Source organism: Rhipicephalus sanguineus, chromosome 11 (genome assembly GCF_013339695.2).
Source record: "Rhipicephalus sanguineus isolate Rsan-2018 chromosome 11, BIME_Rsan_1.4, whole genome shotgun sequence".
Lineage (NCBI taxonomy): Eukaryota > Metazoa > Arthropoda > Arachnida > Ixodida > Ixodidae > Rhipicephalus > Rhipicephalus sanguineus.
This window is the reverse complement of record NC_051186.1, coordinates 100,158,903-100,176,091: the sequence shown is the minus strand read 5'-3', so window position 1 is coordinate 100,176,091 and position 17,189 is coordinate 100,158,903. Positions and strand designations below refer to the sequence as shown.

At 44.5% G+C, this 17,189-nt stretch overlaps 1 protein-coding gene across 1 annotated transcript in view; it reads right to left on the bottom strand.

The window, feature by feature from the left end:
* Positions 1-16,843: 16,843 nt before the first annotated feature.
* Positions 16,844-17,189, bottom strand: part of LOC119373402 (kelch domain-containing protein 3) — a 536,457-nt gene continuing 536,111 nt past the window's right edge. Inside the window, exon 12 of the transcript XR_007414339.1 lies at positions 16,844-16,932. The gene's annotated coding sequence lies outside the window, so the exon portion shown is untranslated. The remainder of the gene's footprint in view (positions 16,933-17,189) is intronic.

Here is a 17,189-nt window from a genome sequence, read left to right as displayed (position 1 = left end):
TTACTCTGTAGGCGTTGGCAGATGACACACCGTCTTATCGTTTTCTTCACAGACTGTCGTGCTTGAAGAATCCAAAATCGTTCTCGAACTGTGAGCAGCGGGCTCCTTTCGCAAAAGCGGCCGCTGCGGTGATCGAGGTGACCTTCGTGCTCTCAACGCAAACTTGCGGTGAGAGCACAAGACGTACAAACCCCCGCGATCACGACATAAGCACGCGCACGAGCGACCACGCCCTGTCGAGGCGCGCGCTCATCAGCGTGGGGCGACGGCCTTTAAAGGGGTCGTGAACCACTTTTCCAAGTAATGATCTAATGACCTTAGTATCGGAGTTTACTGCCTCCCGAATCGATTGCCGCAAGAATTTCTCGAATCCGTCAAGAATCAGCGGAGTTACGGGGGTTTGGCGCACGCTCTCAGCGCTTTCTCTCTTTTCTCGTGCCGACGAGCGCACTGGAAGCTAGACAGGGAGGGGTGCACGGGGGTAAGAAGTTACGTCAGCGTGCGTCATGAAACGCCATCGCTCTCCCGCTGTGATTCGCACGCGCGAGTGCGGCTACCGTCGCTACCGTGTAAAGTTAAGCGGGGGACAGACGGGTCCGATTTTCCGTGCGATCCGACGGCCGACGCGGCGGTGGGGGAGAGGGAATGGTGGCTGTACGATGCTATGAAAGGTCACCATTCCGGTTTCCCCTCCGCCGTGTCGGACGTCGAATCGCATGAAAAATCGTACCATCTGTCTCGCCCTTTAGCAGACTGAGGAGTGCGGCGCGGGGAAGTGGCGGCACCCCGTGGCAAGAAGCGCATCTCATCCGGCTATCGGCCAATAAGCATGCTATGTCTCCGCGACGTCAACGTGCTGACGCCCCGCCCACCGACGAGAGTGAGAACCGGCCTCTGTTTGAAAAGAGGGCGCCTGAGGAAACGGCAACTTCGCGCTCCGCTTGTGGCCTTTACGTGGCGCGCACGACTGTAATATTTTGCAGAGCAGTTCATAACTGTGTCAGCTTTCCGCAGGTTGTGTTTCTTCAACAAGCCCAAGGGGTGCTTCATGACCCCTTTAAAGCGCGCTGTTCGAGCCCTTCGCGCCATCTCACTAGTGATAACAAAAACGCGCTGATGTACCACCGATCTCTGAGTACTGCCACCGGTACATGGCGTATATAAACAGCTCGTCGTTAGCATTCCAAAGAACGTGCCGTCTGTGGCTGAACCGTTTCGCCCCGCGCGCTGTGGAGCAATGAGTCGTAATTTCGACTCCCGGTGACGTAACGTTTTCTTGCAGCTTTTTTTTTGCCATCGTTAGTCTTTATATTTTACAACGTCATATCCGTGACGGAAATGCGTCAGTGGAGCCATGGTGGGCCTCGGCATAAAACACTTTCGTGTTAATAAATAAATAAATAAATAAATAAATAAATTCCATGGTTGAACACAGTTGAACCAATAAAGCTCGTCGAGCGATAGCATTAACTACTGCAGAAAGCATGCCGCGACACTGTCCCGCGCATCGGCGCCTCCGCGCGGGCAAGATGTCCACATTTCTATTCGTATTGCCGGCGCCGAAGTCACGTGACAGCAGTGGCGGATCCAGGGGGGGGGGCGATTGGCGATCGCCCCCCCCCCAAAGCTATAAGCCAACCCAACCCCCCCCCCCCGCTTTTCACTCACCGAAGGCCATTTTTCAGAACGTAGAATTTTTTCAGTGGTCGCTGTGTCCATCCCAATCCGAGACTAGGGAAGCACCCCTCACCACAGCCCAGCGCTTTGTTAAGAGCGAAACAGGCTTTCTAGAAAAAGATTTCTTCTGCGTCTGCATCTTTCAAATAGGCACCGACGAGCACACGCCTCAACTATTTGCTAAAGCAACTGCTGCTTTATGGAAGCGAGCTAAAGTTTCCTCCCACTCCCAGGGCCATCAGCTCTTCAGCAAAGCGAGGGTCTTCAAATTCTCCCATCTTTTTCTCAGAGACAGAGTCTGTTCTGTGTCAGTCAAACTGCATCTTCAGTCCCACCACGGCCGGGCTAGACGCACGTGCGCGCTTGAGCGCGCACGTGCAGTCTAGCCCGGCCGTGGTCCCACAAAGCGTGCAGAACAAGTTACCTTTTAGTCAACCTTCAGCGGCTGGTCCAAAAAAAAAAAAAAGGAAGGAAGGCAGGCAGTGGTGCTGTGAATTATATTCGCCGAAGTACCGAGCAAGCCTCCGAGAGCACGTGCGCGGGGTATAATCGAGCGCGACTCCGAAAGCTCCGTTTGACCGTCCTTAGGCTGCGGAGATAGAAAGGGCATTTTCTGGCAACACGACCGGCCAGAAAAAAAGGCAATGGGGAGGAGGGGGCGGGGTAACAAAGGGAGGCTTACTCCGAAACTACGTTCAAGGAATACTAGAGCTCGCCGTTGTGGGAATACTCATTTATCGAGCAGGTGGCCTGCCCTTCCCTCTTTCACCCTCCTCTTACCAACAACACTGATACGTGTTCCCCAATGTTTAGCGGAAATATGCGAAATTTAGATAATGAAATGGCACTGAGCAATGCAACTGAGAACAAAAATAATGAGCATTTGGTTACTAACGTGAAGTTTTAAAGTTGGGCAACGCCCCCCTCCCCCCCTCTCCCCCCCCCCCCAACAACCAACCGCCCCCCCCCCCAAAGCAAGCGCCTGGATCCGCCCCTGCGTGACAGGAGTTAAAGTCTCTTAGCTCGCGCGCCCGCCGGCTCACGGCTCTTGACGACCGACGGACAGGGGTGCGCGGGAGAGGAAAACAAACTACACTGTGCATGTCCTCTGCTATGACGACGCATCTTCGAGAAGGAAATTGACCTTGACTGCGCTTCAAGGTGAAACGCACGCACAAAGCCGTTTTCTAGGTTTGTACCGGGAGGAGTAGAGCTCTGGGTGATTCCACGAGAGATCGAACATGCCTGTCCGGTCGCATTTTTTGTTTTGCCTGGGTTTTTTATATGTTGTGTGGCACATTCAAAGTGCACGGAACTGAAATTTTATTTCCGAGAAACGCTCCCAGCGCGCCAAAAAAATATTTGAAAGTGGCCGGCGCGTGCCTCCTGTTTTTGCTCACTGCACTGTTTTCGGATTTCACGGCCGAATTTAGCGCGAACTATAATTGATGTGTCGAAAATTTCTTTTGCTGGTTTTAATACGCATTACTGTGAATTAGATCCATGCTTTTTTTATGCCGTCCTCGAAAAGAAGAAAATGTGAAAAAATGGCAAACCACGGCCGAAATCAAAAAAAAGTCCTTAGTTTGAGGCGCCTTTGGCGCCTTTACTATTTCAAACAGAAACTTGAAAACAGTGTCAACTATAGAAAAGAGCCTTTGCAACATTTATGCGGAAGATCATTTTCCTACGCGCAGCGGAAAAAAAGAAAAAAATAGTTAAAGAAGCGAGTTTTTTCAAAAAAGTACATTTTCAAAAAAATAAAATAAAAAAAAACTCCGGTCTCAATTTTGACGGCAATTTTTATCGAAGAGCGCTTATGTCAATGAACGCACGGTTTTAATATCATATGTCCTCATTGGCTTTATTTACGAGGATATAACTGGCCAAAGTGACCCTTGCTGTGAGTGCTCACTTCAGTGTGACTGATGGTTGTTAATAGCTTGCATTGTGCGTAAATCGCAGTTTTAATTATTCTGCTGCAGCAAAACCTTGCTCTGGTGGCTTATCGTCACGAAAAATGCTTCTCAGATTTTATTTGGTTCTACCGTGTGCGAAAAGTGGGCTGGCTGCCGCCCTCTAAAGGGTGATTCCACGAGAGATCGAACCTGCCGTCCGTCGTATTTTTTGTTTTGCCTGGGTTTTTTATATGTTATGTGGGCACATTCCAAGTTCACGGAACCCAAAATTTTATTTCCAAGAATGCTCCCAGCGTGCCAAAAAAGTATTTGAAGGTGGCGGCGCAGACCTCCTCTGTTTGCTCACTGCAATGTTTTCGGATTTCACGGCCGAATTTAACGCTAACTATAAACGATGTGTCGAAATTTCTTGTTGGTTTTAATACGCATTACTGTTAATTACATCCATGCTTTTTTCCAAGTATTCAAGGGCCTTGGCATATTGATGCGGAAGATCGTTTTCCTACAGGCAGCGCGATATAAGAAGAAAATAGTTAAAGAAGCGAGTTTTTTCAAAAAGTAAATTTTCAAAAAATAAACAACTCAGGCCTCAATTTGACATTTTTTGTCGAAGAGCGCTTATGTCAGTGAAAACACGTGTTAACATGTATTGTCCTCATTTGCTTTGTTCACGAGATTTAACGGGCCAAAATTACCCTTGCTGTGTGTGCTCACTTCAGTGCGATCGATAGTTGTCATCAGCTTGCATTGCACTTAAATCTAGTTTTAATTATTTTTTCTGCAGTAAACCTTGCTTTGGTGTCCTTGCGTCAAGAAAAATGCCATTCTCAAACTTTAATTATGGTCTAGCGTGTGTGGGGGTGGGCTTCTGCCGCTCTCTAAAGGCCGAACGCGTACGCAGTTTGCAGCTGACAACCTCAACTTACCCGCCAGTATTCGTTAATCAGAAGCACACGAGACACCGCGAACACATGGTTTAGGTCACTTTGTCAAAACTCTCCTTGCACACAGAATAAAGCATTGTATGCAGCGAAGGCCAAGTAATCTGTAACTAAATGCCACAATTAGCAGGCGTGCTGTTATGCAGGTTGTTTTCTCACTGCCTGCTGCTTCCCGTCCATGACATGCATTGTACGCTCTAACCATCTTCCCATTCGACGCACACTGTGCCTAAACAACATTTGTAAAAAAGTTAGCTCAATGATTTCCGAGCCGTTTATTCACTTCCCGCTATCACATGTTTCGGCGGTCGCAGATAACGTCTTCCTGTATCATCTCGACCTTTACCTCAGCGTTTCAACAGCCAGAAACGTGCGGTGGGCATGATTAAGCCGTGAGTGGCCGAAGCTGCCCAATTATGAGTGTTTTGTTGCCACTTTACTAAAGTGCTTTCCACGTCGAGGACAGCAAAGGTCATTGGTGGCACCAGACGGACATTACCCTTAGTTTTTGACAATGAGTGCGGCCTACAAATTAAATATTACAGCCCAAAGCGCTTAGACACCCTTAGTCATAAATGTTAAACCGTAAGCAGTTCTGGAAATATTCATGACAGCTGCGCAGATGTGAGATATTTTGTGCGCCGTTCAGTATAAACGTTTCGGCTTGCTCTAGGTCTAGCTGTTCACTACACGCGATGCGCGCGGCCCATGGCTACGTCCGATTGTTCTGTGCCGATTATTTACGCGTTCACAAAAAGAGATTGCTGAGGAAACGTTTTCGTTGCCCAAATGTTTTTTCTTTGCTCTTTTTGTTCTTGCCTACCTCCAGAAGCTACTGTCATAGGCTGATGATCTTCGCGACACCTGCGAGGTCTGCTTGCATTGCTTTAGGCTCCTCAAGGAAAACCTGTCTACATCTAACCGCGATGAGGTAGACCAGGCATTCCTTCAGGAAGAAGAAGCGATTGATATCTTGAACAGGTGCGCCCATCTTTCCTATGATTTGTAGGCGAGGTTGTAGGCTGCAAACTGTTTACACGTGAGCCATTTAGGGGCGGCAGCAGCCCACTTTCGCACACGGTAAAACAAATAAATCTGAGAAGACATTTTTCGTGACGATAAGCCACCAGAGCAAGGTTTTGCTGCAGCAGAATAATTAAAACTGCGATTTACGCACAATGCAAGCTATTAACAACCATCAGTCGCACTGAAGTGCACTCACAGCAAGGGTCACTTTGGCCAGTTATATCTCGTAAACAAAGCAAATGAGGACATATGATATTAAAACCGTGTGTTCATTGACATAAGCGCTCTTCGATAAAAAATTGCCGTCAAAATTGAGACCGGAGTTTTTTTATTTTATTTTTTGAAAATGTACTTTTTTGAAAAAACTCGCTTCTTTAACTATTTTTTTGTTTTTTTTTGCGCTGCGCGTAAGAAATGATCTTCCGCATAAATGTTGCAAAGGCTCTTTTCTATAGTTGACACTGTTTTCAAGTTTCTGTTTGAAATAGTAAAGGCGCCAAGGCGCCTCAAACTTAGGACTCTTTTTTGAGTTCGGCCGTGTTTGCCATTTTTTCACATTTTCTTCTTATTGAGGACGGCAATAAAAAAGCATGGATGTACTTCACAGTAATGCGTTAAAAACCCAGCAAAAGAAATTTTCGACACATCTTTATAGTTCGCGCTAATTCGGCCGTGAAATCCGAAAACACTGCAGTGAGCAAAAACAGGAGGCACGCGCCGCCACTTTCAAAATATTTTTTTGGCGCGCTGGGAGCGTTTCTCGGAAATAAAATTTTCAGTTCCGTGCACTTTGAATGTGCCCACACACAACATATAAAAAACCCAGGCAAAACAAAAAATGCGACCGGACAGGCATGTTCGATCTCTCGTGGAATCACCCCTCTAACAAATAAATAAATAAATAAATAAACGTAGCAACTAGCCCAACATATGTCGCGCGCTCCGGCAAGAACTGCGTGCTTTGAACGACCGGGCGCTGTCGCGCGCGCCCAGGGATTAATAGCAGACGGCTCATACCTTTGCACGTCCTGTGTGATCACCGCTGAGTTTGTGTTTAAAGTAGGTCACCACCTTTGGGGGGAAAGTTTACAGTCGTAGTCCAAAAGTTATGGCTATGGTTTGGCTTGCAGGGCTTAGGTAAACTTAAACTTTAAAACGATGAAATTGCTAAAATGTAAAATATAAAATTCATAAAAAATAAAAATATACACACAAGCAGTATCCCTGCTTGTGTGTATCCCTGCTTGTGTACTACATGTGTGTGCTTTTTTTGTGCGTCTTTCCTCGTGTTCAGACAGCGCGTCACAAGTATCAACTGTGGAACTTCACTGGAATTGCCTCGTCACGTACGTGCCTGCAGGATCCTTCAGTTGAACGGCTGCCTCCTTTCGCGGATGGGTTTCAGATGCTTTACCAATGGGGGGGGGGGGGGGGAGAGTGGGTTCGGTGCTGCTAAGCTATTACCGTTTTGTACCTTTAAAAACTGAACGAACAGTGCTACGGCAGACGTATACAAATGAAAAAGGTTGGGTCGATGCATTCGGCGTTTCCTGACATTAGTTCACGTCGCAATATACAAAACTAAGAAAACATTCATGTAAAACAGCCCAAAGTGCCGGCGCCCATATGTGATTACGTAAAATCGTCCATACGGTGGACAGAACTATCGGGGTGATTGGGTGGGGGGGGGGGGGGCTCACAATTAACGTGCGCCTCTTGAGTGTACCAGCGAAATGGTGACGTTTGCGTGTACATCTGTTGCTCAAACCTGCGAAGTTTTCAGAAACATGAGAACGCCTTCAAGCGCCTCCAAAGGGCACATTTTTCGTAAGCAAATAACAGCTAATTTGCACGCATTGCTTGAAACAAATAAATGATTAAAAAACTAGGGCGTTTCAATTCCAGGTCAGTTGACGGAATGTCTGTTGTATGCCAAATATTCTCCACGTCTTTTGCGAATTGGCTGCCACTTTCCGTGTAGTGGTGCACCGCGTGTTTCTGCGTGGGTGGAAACAAAAAAAGAATGCACGGCTTGGCCAGGTGGTGCGGTGTCTGGTTGCCAAACGACGCTACGCTTTTTTCTTTTTCTCTATTTCTTTCGTTGATCTCTCTTTTCCTTTCTACATTAGTCTATTTCTCCCTTTCTCATTCTTTCCGTGCTACGCTTTACTCTCTCCCCTCCTCCTCGCCATCCTATCTCTACTCGTCATGCTCACTTCCCTTTGCCACCCCCCTTGCTACACTACAATATGCTCTGCTAGCGTGCCTGGATAGCCGAGTGGATAGGACGCTCACCTTCAGATCGGGGGTATACAGGTTCTAATCCCGGCTCGCGAAGAGCTTTTTTTGGCAAGAATTTTTCTTTCTCTTCCTTTATATCTTTCTTTCTGTCTCTCTGTTCTATTTCTTTCTTTCTCTCTCTGTACTCGTTCGCTCACACATCACAGTTATTAAGGCCACGCCGTAGCTGTGAGTAGTGGGATCTGCCCAAATTCTATGGTACATACCCGTTCATGAGGATAATAGTTTTCGGGCACGACCACACATTTTACACCGAGCTAGAGCAGCATTGTGTTGACATGTTTCTACAAAGGCACGACGAAACAATTAGGGAAGGAAACTCGAAACGTGAGACTTTCTTTTTCATTTTATTTTTTTACTTCGTTTATAGATTCATATATAAAATTAAACGAGAAAACGGAAGCCGCAGCACCATTATAGAGGCAGAGGCGCACAAGCGCGCACAGACACAGAAATTATCAACCGTTGATCCAGGAAAACATCTGCGCATACAAGAGCGCATATAATACGCTTTCGGGCCACGTGTGCGAGTGAACCACTCATGTACTGTCGAGAAAGAATAGTCTGCAACCTTGCGTCATCATTCTGTACATCCTGCACAAGACATTCGCAGCAATAGCTGAAACACGAAAAACCCGAGCGTTTGGGCACTGTTGGCAGGAGCGCGGTTGTACGGCTTAAGCTACGGCTGGTGGACCAGCCATTGTTGGAGTATCATATGAGCAGTCCATGAAATGGTTGTATGGCATCCTGACAAGGCTGATCTACCAGCTGTAACCATTTCCACGTGTAATCCAAATAAGGCATAGTTCAGAAAGACGGAGGTTTGAAGAGGGAAATCCTCGAACAGGGCCTGCCTTGAAGAAAAACAAGACTGTTGTTGAAACACCAGCTCCAGCGAGACACCCTGTTTATGGATTTTTGATATTCGATATGTAGACACTCAAAAGCTTTCTCACTCCATATATAAATATATATATATATATATATATATATGGAGGCAGGAAAAACGCATTGATGATGATGACAAACTTTTAAGTGTCAATTATTTGAAGGACACAATATCTGCACTGATTAGTGATAGGAATTGTTGGCAAAACTTCATTCGAAACTGTCAGTTAAATAATCACAAATCTCGCTCTTCAACAACGCTTATATGTGCCATCATCTTTACACATGCAATTTGCTGCTTCTTAGGAAGTGCTTCGTTAAGGTACAACTAAATGGGCCGGGCACAATGAAAATATGGAGATGCTTGTGCCGTGTTTGCATATCTTGTCTTTTCAGAATGAATACTCACCAACTAGCTCGGCTCTGTATTATTCTAAGCTTCAAGGCAACCAATGTTCCACCCTATGTGTGCCTATACCCGTCACCACACAGAAATTACGTCTGCTTGCCGTGCCGTTGCCTTTAATAAGCCGACACCCTGTTCCTATGCATCCGATTTGTTCAGAGGTTCAGGTTTGCTAACTACAGTCTCGTGACTGAAAAATGGACCAGAAAATGACTGAGACAAAATGTTCGCTTTGCGACCGAAACAGCCATCTGCAACCTCTTGCAACCGGTTGGTTTGCGACTAACTGGGTTGCGCGTCTAGTGCTAGCTGTCAGTGTGAACAAGCCTTAATCTGATGTCGTGCTTCTTATTGGGTATCACATGGTGCAATTCAGCAAATGCGCAAGTCATTCTTGTATGCCTAGCACAGCTGCAGTCTCATGCTAATTTGCTTCTCATGCAGACAGCTTGAAGTCACTTGACATGGTTTGTAGTGACAGTGCCCTTTTTGACATGCATCAATCACTATTAGGATCTGGACACCTGTAAGGCTCAGAAAACTTCACTATTGCAACTAAAGTCTGCGATGAAACAATACATGACTAACTAGTTTGCGTGATTATAGCACAAGCCCCACTTGATCCACAGCACATGTCATGTCCACAGTGGCATGGTTCAATGCAATGCAACCTGGTGGTGAGAAAAAAAAGTAAAAAAAAAGGCAAACACCCATGCTATTCCTACACACAGCCACGCTCATACAGACAGTGACCACACACTCAAGGCCAACAAACTTTACACTACATGGAACACCCAGAGGATACACGTCGACATAATAGGAGGCTATTAAACCAGGATGCCTACAGCATCACATATCCGCCTTTACACATGACAGTCGAATACATGAGGCTAGCTACCAAGTTGGAGCTTGTTCTCAGAAAGATGTGCACTTGAAGATGCCAACTTATTAAAAAATCGGCCTAAAAGTTGCCATCTGAGAGACAAACCATGTCGGCATTAACAAAGCAAACAGCCAGCCCAAGTCGATAAACTTAGGGGCAATTTAGAAACGTCAAAAGTGATGGCAAGTTTAGAACCTCTCATACGAACATAATGGTCATAACAGTTTACACCGGTGACATAGTAATGCAAATAACCTACTGCTATGGTGAATATAGTCTAAAGAAACAACTCAAAAGCAATATATTTTCACCACTCACCAACTGCTCCTTCATTTAGCCATTAATAAAGAACAAAGGTCAATTTCTACACACCTAGACCAGCTGATTCCTCACATGAAAAATATTTGCATTCATAAAGAAGATTTTTTATTTCGACCATTTACTACATAAAGCTTTGCAATGTCAAATCCCATGTTGTATGTATATACACGCTTCCAAATATAATAACGAAATACTAGTTCCAGGAAGTCCAGTTAGCAAAGATAAAGTAAAGATTCATTTTTGTTATGAAGACGCACACATGGCTCGAACGCTTGTAAATGAGAAACAATGAAGAGGTGTATGTGGCTGCACCTGATGAATCAATGATGATGTCAGCAATTTAATGACAACCCACTGCATTGTTCTTTTTTCCTAGTAGACTGCAACAACTGTTGTCGTGCCATATATACAGTAGTTGAGCACAAAAGAACTCTGCATACATAGTGAATTCTCTAGCTGAATACGGACCACATAGCATAGACTACTCAATTTGTACTCAACTTTAAATATTTGCACACCCTTAAATAAAGACCACCTGCAGAGACAGCTGTAAGTGCCTCAAGCACACCTTTCTGGAAGCAGCTCCCACTCTCCCGACAACTGCCAGCAGCAAAAAACATCAATCATGTAAGTGATTACAACACGCTCAGTGACTATGTCAAACGTCAGGCTCACAGCCCCGCAGATCATAGTGACAAGCAGTGGCCTGCACTTCCCAATAGCCTGCTTTGATATATGTGATTACAGGATCAATCATGTAGTGTTCACACACGTCGCTTCTTACACATTTTCACTGACTGTACATACGTCGCATTGCGTGCCTGATAACCATTAACAAACACGTGAACCATATACCGAGATAGATGAGAAGAGGCATCACACTGGCCCACGTTCGCAGTGCATGATTGTGGGCCCGAAATAGATTACCGAGAAACTCTCCTTCGAAAACCAACTGAGGGAGGCAAAAGACCGGACAACCTTTTGGGTAGTGACCATTACATCAGGTTCGAATTGGGAGCCCGAGCTGGCGTACAAACAAAATACCTGCATGTCTTCAGCCGTACGTGCACAAAAGAGTCAACAAGGATGAAGACACAGGAGTACTACGAATATGGTACTCCATGGCCATAGGAGTACAATCCGAAGGTGAAGCTCTTGCGGAACAATAGTGAAAATACTGATGGGAGCAACAGTGACAGGAACGATAGCAATAGGGACAGGAGCAATAGTGAAAAGAGTAAAAGGGCGCTCAACGTGCAGGATTTACAAAGCCTCATGGTTCTCAAAGCAGGGAAATTGAGAAAGAACACTCCTGGTTAAACTCAAATTTGCCATTAAAACATGGCTGTGGCCGAGAGGGAGGCATACCCCTCTCCGTAAATCATGCATTGCCATCCAGTATTGTCTCACTGAAATGCAACAAAAAGTCGACACAGCAACAACGGTGTTCAGTGACAGCCATCAACGTCACATGCAACAAAATAAGGATCCCACCTCCCAAACTACCGAAGTTATGGCTAAACAAGCGAGGTTCAATTAGTCTCGGCATGTTTCCAGGCTGTCGGATGCAACAAGGCTTGTGAATTTTTTTTTTCTTCTTGCACGCCACCATTGTCAGGCCATGTAAGGTCATAGGTGCATTAAAAGAGCCTAATGTGTACTCTAAACAAGTTAAAACGCACCACTCAGGAGAGTGACAGCAAGCCAAAAATAGATACACAAGACAGCCCAATCAAACACTTACCCAGGCAATACAGTCTATGCATAGGATCCACGAAGGAAAAAATTACAGAACAGACAGACATGCCATACATACTGAATTCAACAAAGCTTCAGACGTTATCATAAACTCATAATACAGGGCCTACACATAAACACAATAATAAACAGGGCCCACACATACAACCGTTTGAATCATGTCATATTGGTGTCAAGATGGCTCACGACTAGCTGTTACACCCCTGCTCAGAACTGCTACGTGCACCAAATCTGTGCAGTGCTGCAAAGGCTAGGACCTCCCTATCGACCAATCAACCACAGGTGTTATTTGAGAGCTCCGAAAAAGGAAGAGCTTTGTGCGCTGGCTAATGCTTCCGTAAAGCTTTCAAGCAGTCAGTGTTGCATGGGAGGCAATCCGACGCCATACATGGAGGAGCCATTTTTCCGATTCTCTATTCTGGCTGGATGTAGTGACCCGAGCTTCTGCAGCAATGCACAGAATGGTTGAGAAGAGTTCAAAAACACCATCCCAAATAATGACTCCATGTAGCACTTGATAGCATAGCTTCCTTTTAGTCCTTTAACCATGCATCCTTAAAACAATGAAAGGTTCTTCAACTTAATAATAAACAGTCAGGAGCCCACGTCACCAAGGAAAGTATACTACAGCCACATTCGTGAGCATGTCAATATCATGTAACTATTTATAACATTAGGTGCACTAGTCAGTACTAATACTTTTAATCTTGAATCAAATTTCCAGTGCTATGTTACTTCATTTTATAATCCAAAAGTTATTTAAATACTGTTATCCCTCTCCAGGTTGCCCGAATTTCAGGCTAATTGTTCAGAGCGGGACATACATTACAATGAGAAACCAACCAATTTACATACCCTCAAGGTGAAAGGGCGCAAGAACACAATTACATAGTAAGGTTCTCATTTTTGAGGCATGCTAGCTACCTTGAGAACCAACACTCAATTTCTATGCGAACCAAATTCTCATTACAATTTTTCAGCGAAAGCCCGAGTTGGCATGCTTGAGCACGAGAAAGCGCGGCATTGCAATCTATCACTGTTGTCGCACTGCTTCCGCGATCGACTTCTGCCAGTGCATGCATAGTCAAGTTATCGCAAGCACCCCCCCTACCCATTATGGCAACGGTTCCATCTTTTGATTGCCTATTTACAAAGGTGGATTACTGAACGTCGGGTTATGACTGTCAGTTCAAAGGTAGGAAATAGAAACAGTGCTTATTAATCTCATCACCCTGACCCTATTTGTGTCTATGGAAGAAGACTGTACTGCGATCACAAAGTGCGATCGCCTTCACTAGCTAGCCATCAGTAACCTGCCGTAAATATGACCACAGGGACTTTGTATCGGTCCTAACAGTCTGAACAGCCCACGGTGGTGTCCAGTAACCATGGCAACTAGAAAAAATGTCGCGCTACAAACATCTCAAAAGGGAATGAGCTATCCTATCACGATCGATGAAGGAAAAAACTTTGTCGATGACACCGCTAAAAATTTCTACTCCACACATTCCTAAATTGTACAGTACATGAAATGGAGCATCTAACTAAGCAAGTGACCCAAGCATTTAATGAGGCCAGTTGATAATGCAGTATGATACAGGCACTGAAAAGATATATGAGCTTTTGTTTTCCAGGGGCTGTCCACGTAAAACTGCAATATCTTCCTATGAAAAGCGTTGGGCTTATAGGCAGGCGTAATACAGCAGCTTCACAAGCAAGCACCATCAGGAATTGAGAAACATTCTAACGTGTCTTGTCGGATGACGCATTTTCTTTTTACTGAATATTAATGGAATCAGTATAGCAAAAAAAAAAATAAAAATGAGAGAAGTATGAAAGGAAAAGCTGCTCATTCAGTAGAGCTTGAACAAAGCCTTTTTGCACCTTCCGACATGTATTGAAGCAAACTTGAACAAGTGAGGCAATGCATGCTTTTGGGACAGAAAATGAGAAAAAATGACCCGCCTAGTGGGCTTTGCCAACGTACGTAATGCAGCAAGAATGAACTACAAGCTTGACGACCACAGTAAATAAAATGTGCCCCTCAGAATCCTCAGAAAGGCAATAAAAGCCGATTTCGTTCCAACAATATCCTGACAAGTGGCATAGTAAGACTGAGCATCGGCATCGCTCGAATGTCTCAAGAAAGACTAATTTGCATCCTAATGCGTACGGTGCTCCAAGATGACCAAAAAGCAAATGAGCCAATGAGGACTGAGAAATGTGACACGTCAGCACGCTATGAAAGTACTGACCAATGACTGCTTATGGATGAGGAAGCCATTGCGCTCAGTACCAATCGCATGCCGTAACTAATTGTAGATGACTATCCTCAGTACCAATTACATGTTGTTACTAATTAAAGGTTACCATACTCATGCTTGCAACACTGTTCTCATTTGTTTGCCTCCGTAAGCTGCCAACATAGCGACATTACTAAGATGTCAGAGTACTACGTTTTCAATATGTGTTACATTTTACGTCGCTTTACAACAGCTCATTGAGTTATTCTCAACAAGGGCAACACCTTGCGAAATGTAATTCTGCAACGCAACCGACAAAAGCACAAACCAGAGTCATCTCCCACGACATCTCTCTGGATGTAATAAACCAGGATTTCTCACTTTCAAGACGTGCCGTGCAACTGACAGGTCGTGAGACGCGGAATCAAAGGCCGACAAAGAATGTTAACACATCGTTGTGATCGAAAACATTCGTTGTCCAAGAGTGCAAATATGTTTTCACACTGCTTTGCATAAACGTGTTAACACATGTTGGCACACTCAATTTACGTGCATTTATTGAGAGAAATCGTGCACATTTGGCATCTTCCCAAGATATTGGTGTCACTCCAGAGCTTTGCACTTATGAAGTGGACAGTGACAAACGCAGGGACGCTTGCATTCTGCAAAACTGGTTTTGGAAACTGGGCACTTTTTGCTAGTCGTGCACCACACTACCGTTGACCCAACCGTTGGCACAATTTGCGTCATCACTAGAATTGTCGTGTGGTATCGTTACAGATCATTCCCATCCACTTTCAAGTCGCATTGCAGTGCCGAGCAAACACAGCTAGCACGTTGACAAAACCTTTGCACCTCTAAATCATTTAGATTAGAACCTAGTGTAATGACTGAAAGCTATGGGTTGGCCACATAACATAAATACATAGCCCTAACAGCAGATAAGATCACATACGCATGCATGGAATAGTGATTTCAGACTCTCGCCACTGACAGTCCCCCCTTCTCCACATAAAAACACGCTAATAACGGGGACAGAGAAAGGGACACAGACGGCGGCGCTGACTTACCAAGATTTATTTGCTAGCACCACGCAATATATACTTGCGCGAATTCACGAAATGATACGCGAAATTTCGAGGCTGCGGAAATGGCTAGGCTGGGCGATGCGTGTGTAGCAGGCCTTCAATTGCCTTATCACAAAAAGAATTGATTTTCTTCAGAACGCTTGCACACGTGAGCTCATAGCATGCTATCACGATGATTATGTTCCATAGGTTTTCACTGTTTTTATCTTTTTTATTGTTCTTCCTATATTTGTCAGATACTGCACAAGTTATATTGCGTGGTGCTAGCAATAATTGTTGTAAGTCAGCGCCGCCATCTGTGTCCTGCTTTCTCTTGTCCGCCGTTTTTAGCGCTGTTTTATGTTGAAGTAATGTCGTACCAACTCGCCCCAAGCAACCACTTTAACCTCCCTTCTTTTTTTTTTTTTCAGTGGTACCACAGGAACACTCAGGCATAGAAACCATCACTCAGCCCAAGCACTTAAGGAATATAAAACCAATGACACATAGAGATATGAAATGACATGCATAGCTCAAAGCTAACTGGACCATCGCTGTTCTGTTGCCATGCACGGGCATGCCGCTATAACTTCGTAAACGAGGCCGATGTCGCAAAAGCATAACAGCATCGTGCGATGTCTCAACGCCTCACTTGATGTCCAATTCGCAAGGCGATACAGTTTGACATCTGCGATAAGCGCTGTGTCGTTAGCTCCTGCCGCACATATTCATTTCGCACAGCTGAATTATATATAACATCAGATGCTGAATGGAGACATTTATTATTTCTATCAGGAAAGTTCGATGCAGAGTTTCTTTTTCAAAATTATTACTTAGCCAAAACATCACGTACTACTTCCACCTCACTTATCTTTTGCAGAAACACACTTAGGTTGCTCTTCAACCGATGTTTAGCATACTTCTGCAATACATTATCAAAAACAAGGAATATTTCAAAAACTTACGGAAGCAAATATTCAAGATTGCGCTGTTTGTTCACGAATATGTTATGTTGGTAGCTCTTAGACAACAGAATCCTTTGATCTGTTCTAAACCATTAAATATTGACCATCTAATTACCAATGTTCTTCCATAATAAGCGTACAAATTTCACAATCCTTTTTATTCCAGAACTTTTACACTTTACACACTTTTCATCCTTGGTTTCCGTCCAAATATTAGGGAAGGAAAATATTAAATATAGGAGCTTTCCCTAGGCATACATTCAAATTTTCAATACATTCTAGGGCCCTTGTGATGTGCCTTCAGAAAAAAAAACAATGAGACAAATGCATGTTTTATCATAATCTGAACACAACGCACTTCGCGACCACTGCACGAACTGTGGAATACATTGTGAATTAGAGGTGTATCGATGAGTTCTACTACCCTGTGGAAACAGGTACACATGACAATCAGGATGTACACAACTGAACTAAATACACGCAGACTGGGAACCAACTTAGTGGGTTCGAACAAATGACAAACATGTTTCATACCTGACAATTAAAGCAGAAAAATACAATTTGCAGCCTGAACAAATAGTGTTGTAAAGGTACCATAAGTATTTATACCATTCAAGCAGCAGTTGTCTTCGCGAACTCCCAGATGTCTGGTATTGAATACTAATGGTATGATCTGGGTATTGGTACGGTCTACTAGGTTGATGATTTGTCGATACTAGTATGTACTCTGCGTTGCGGGACCAAGTGCAAGTCATCTCAACATAACCTCTCTGTTTACTGTAATGCAAGCT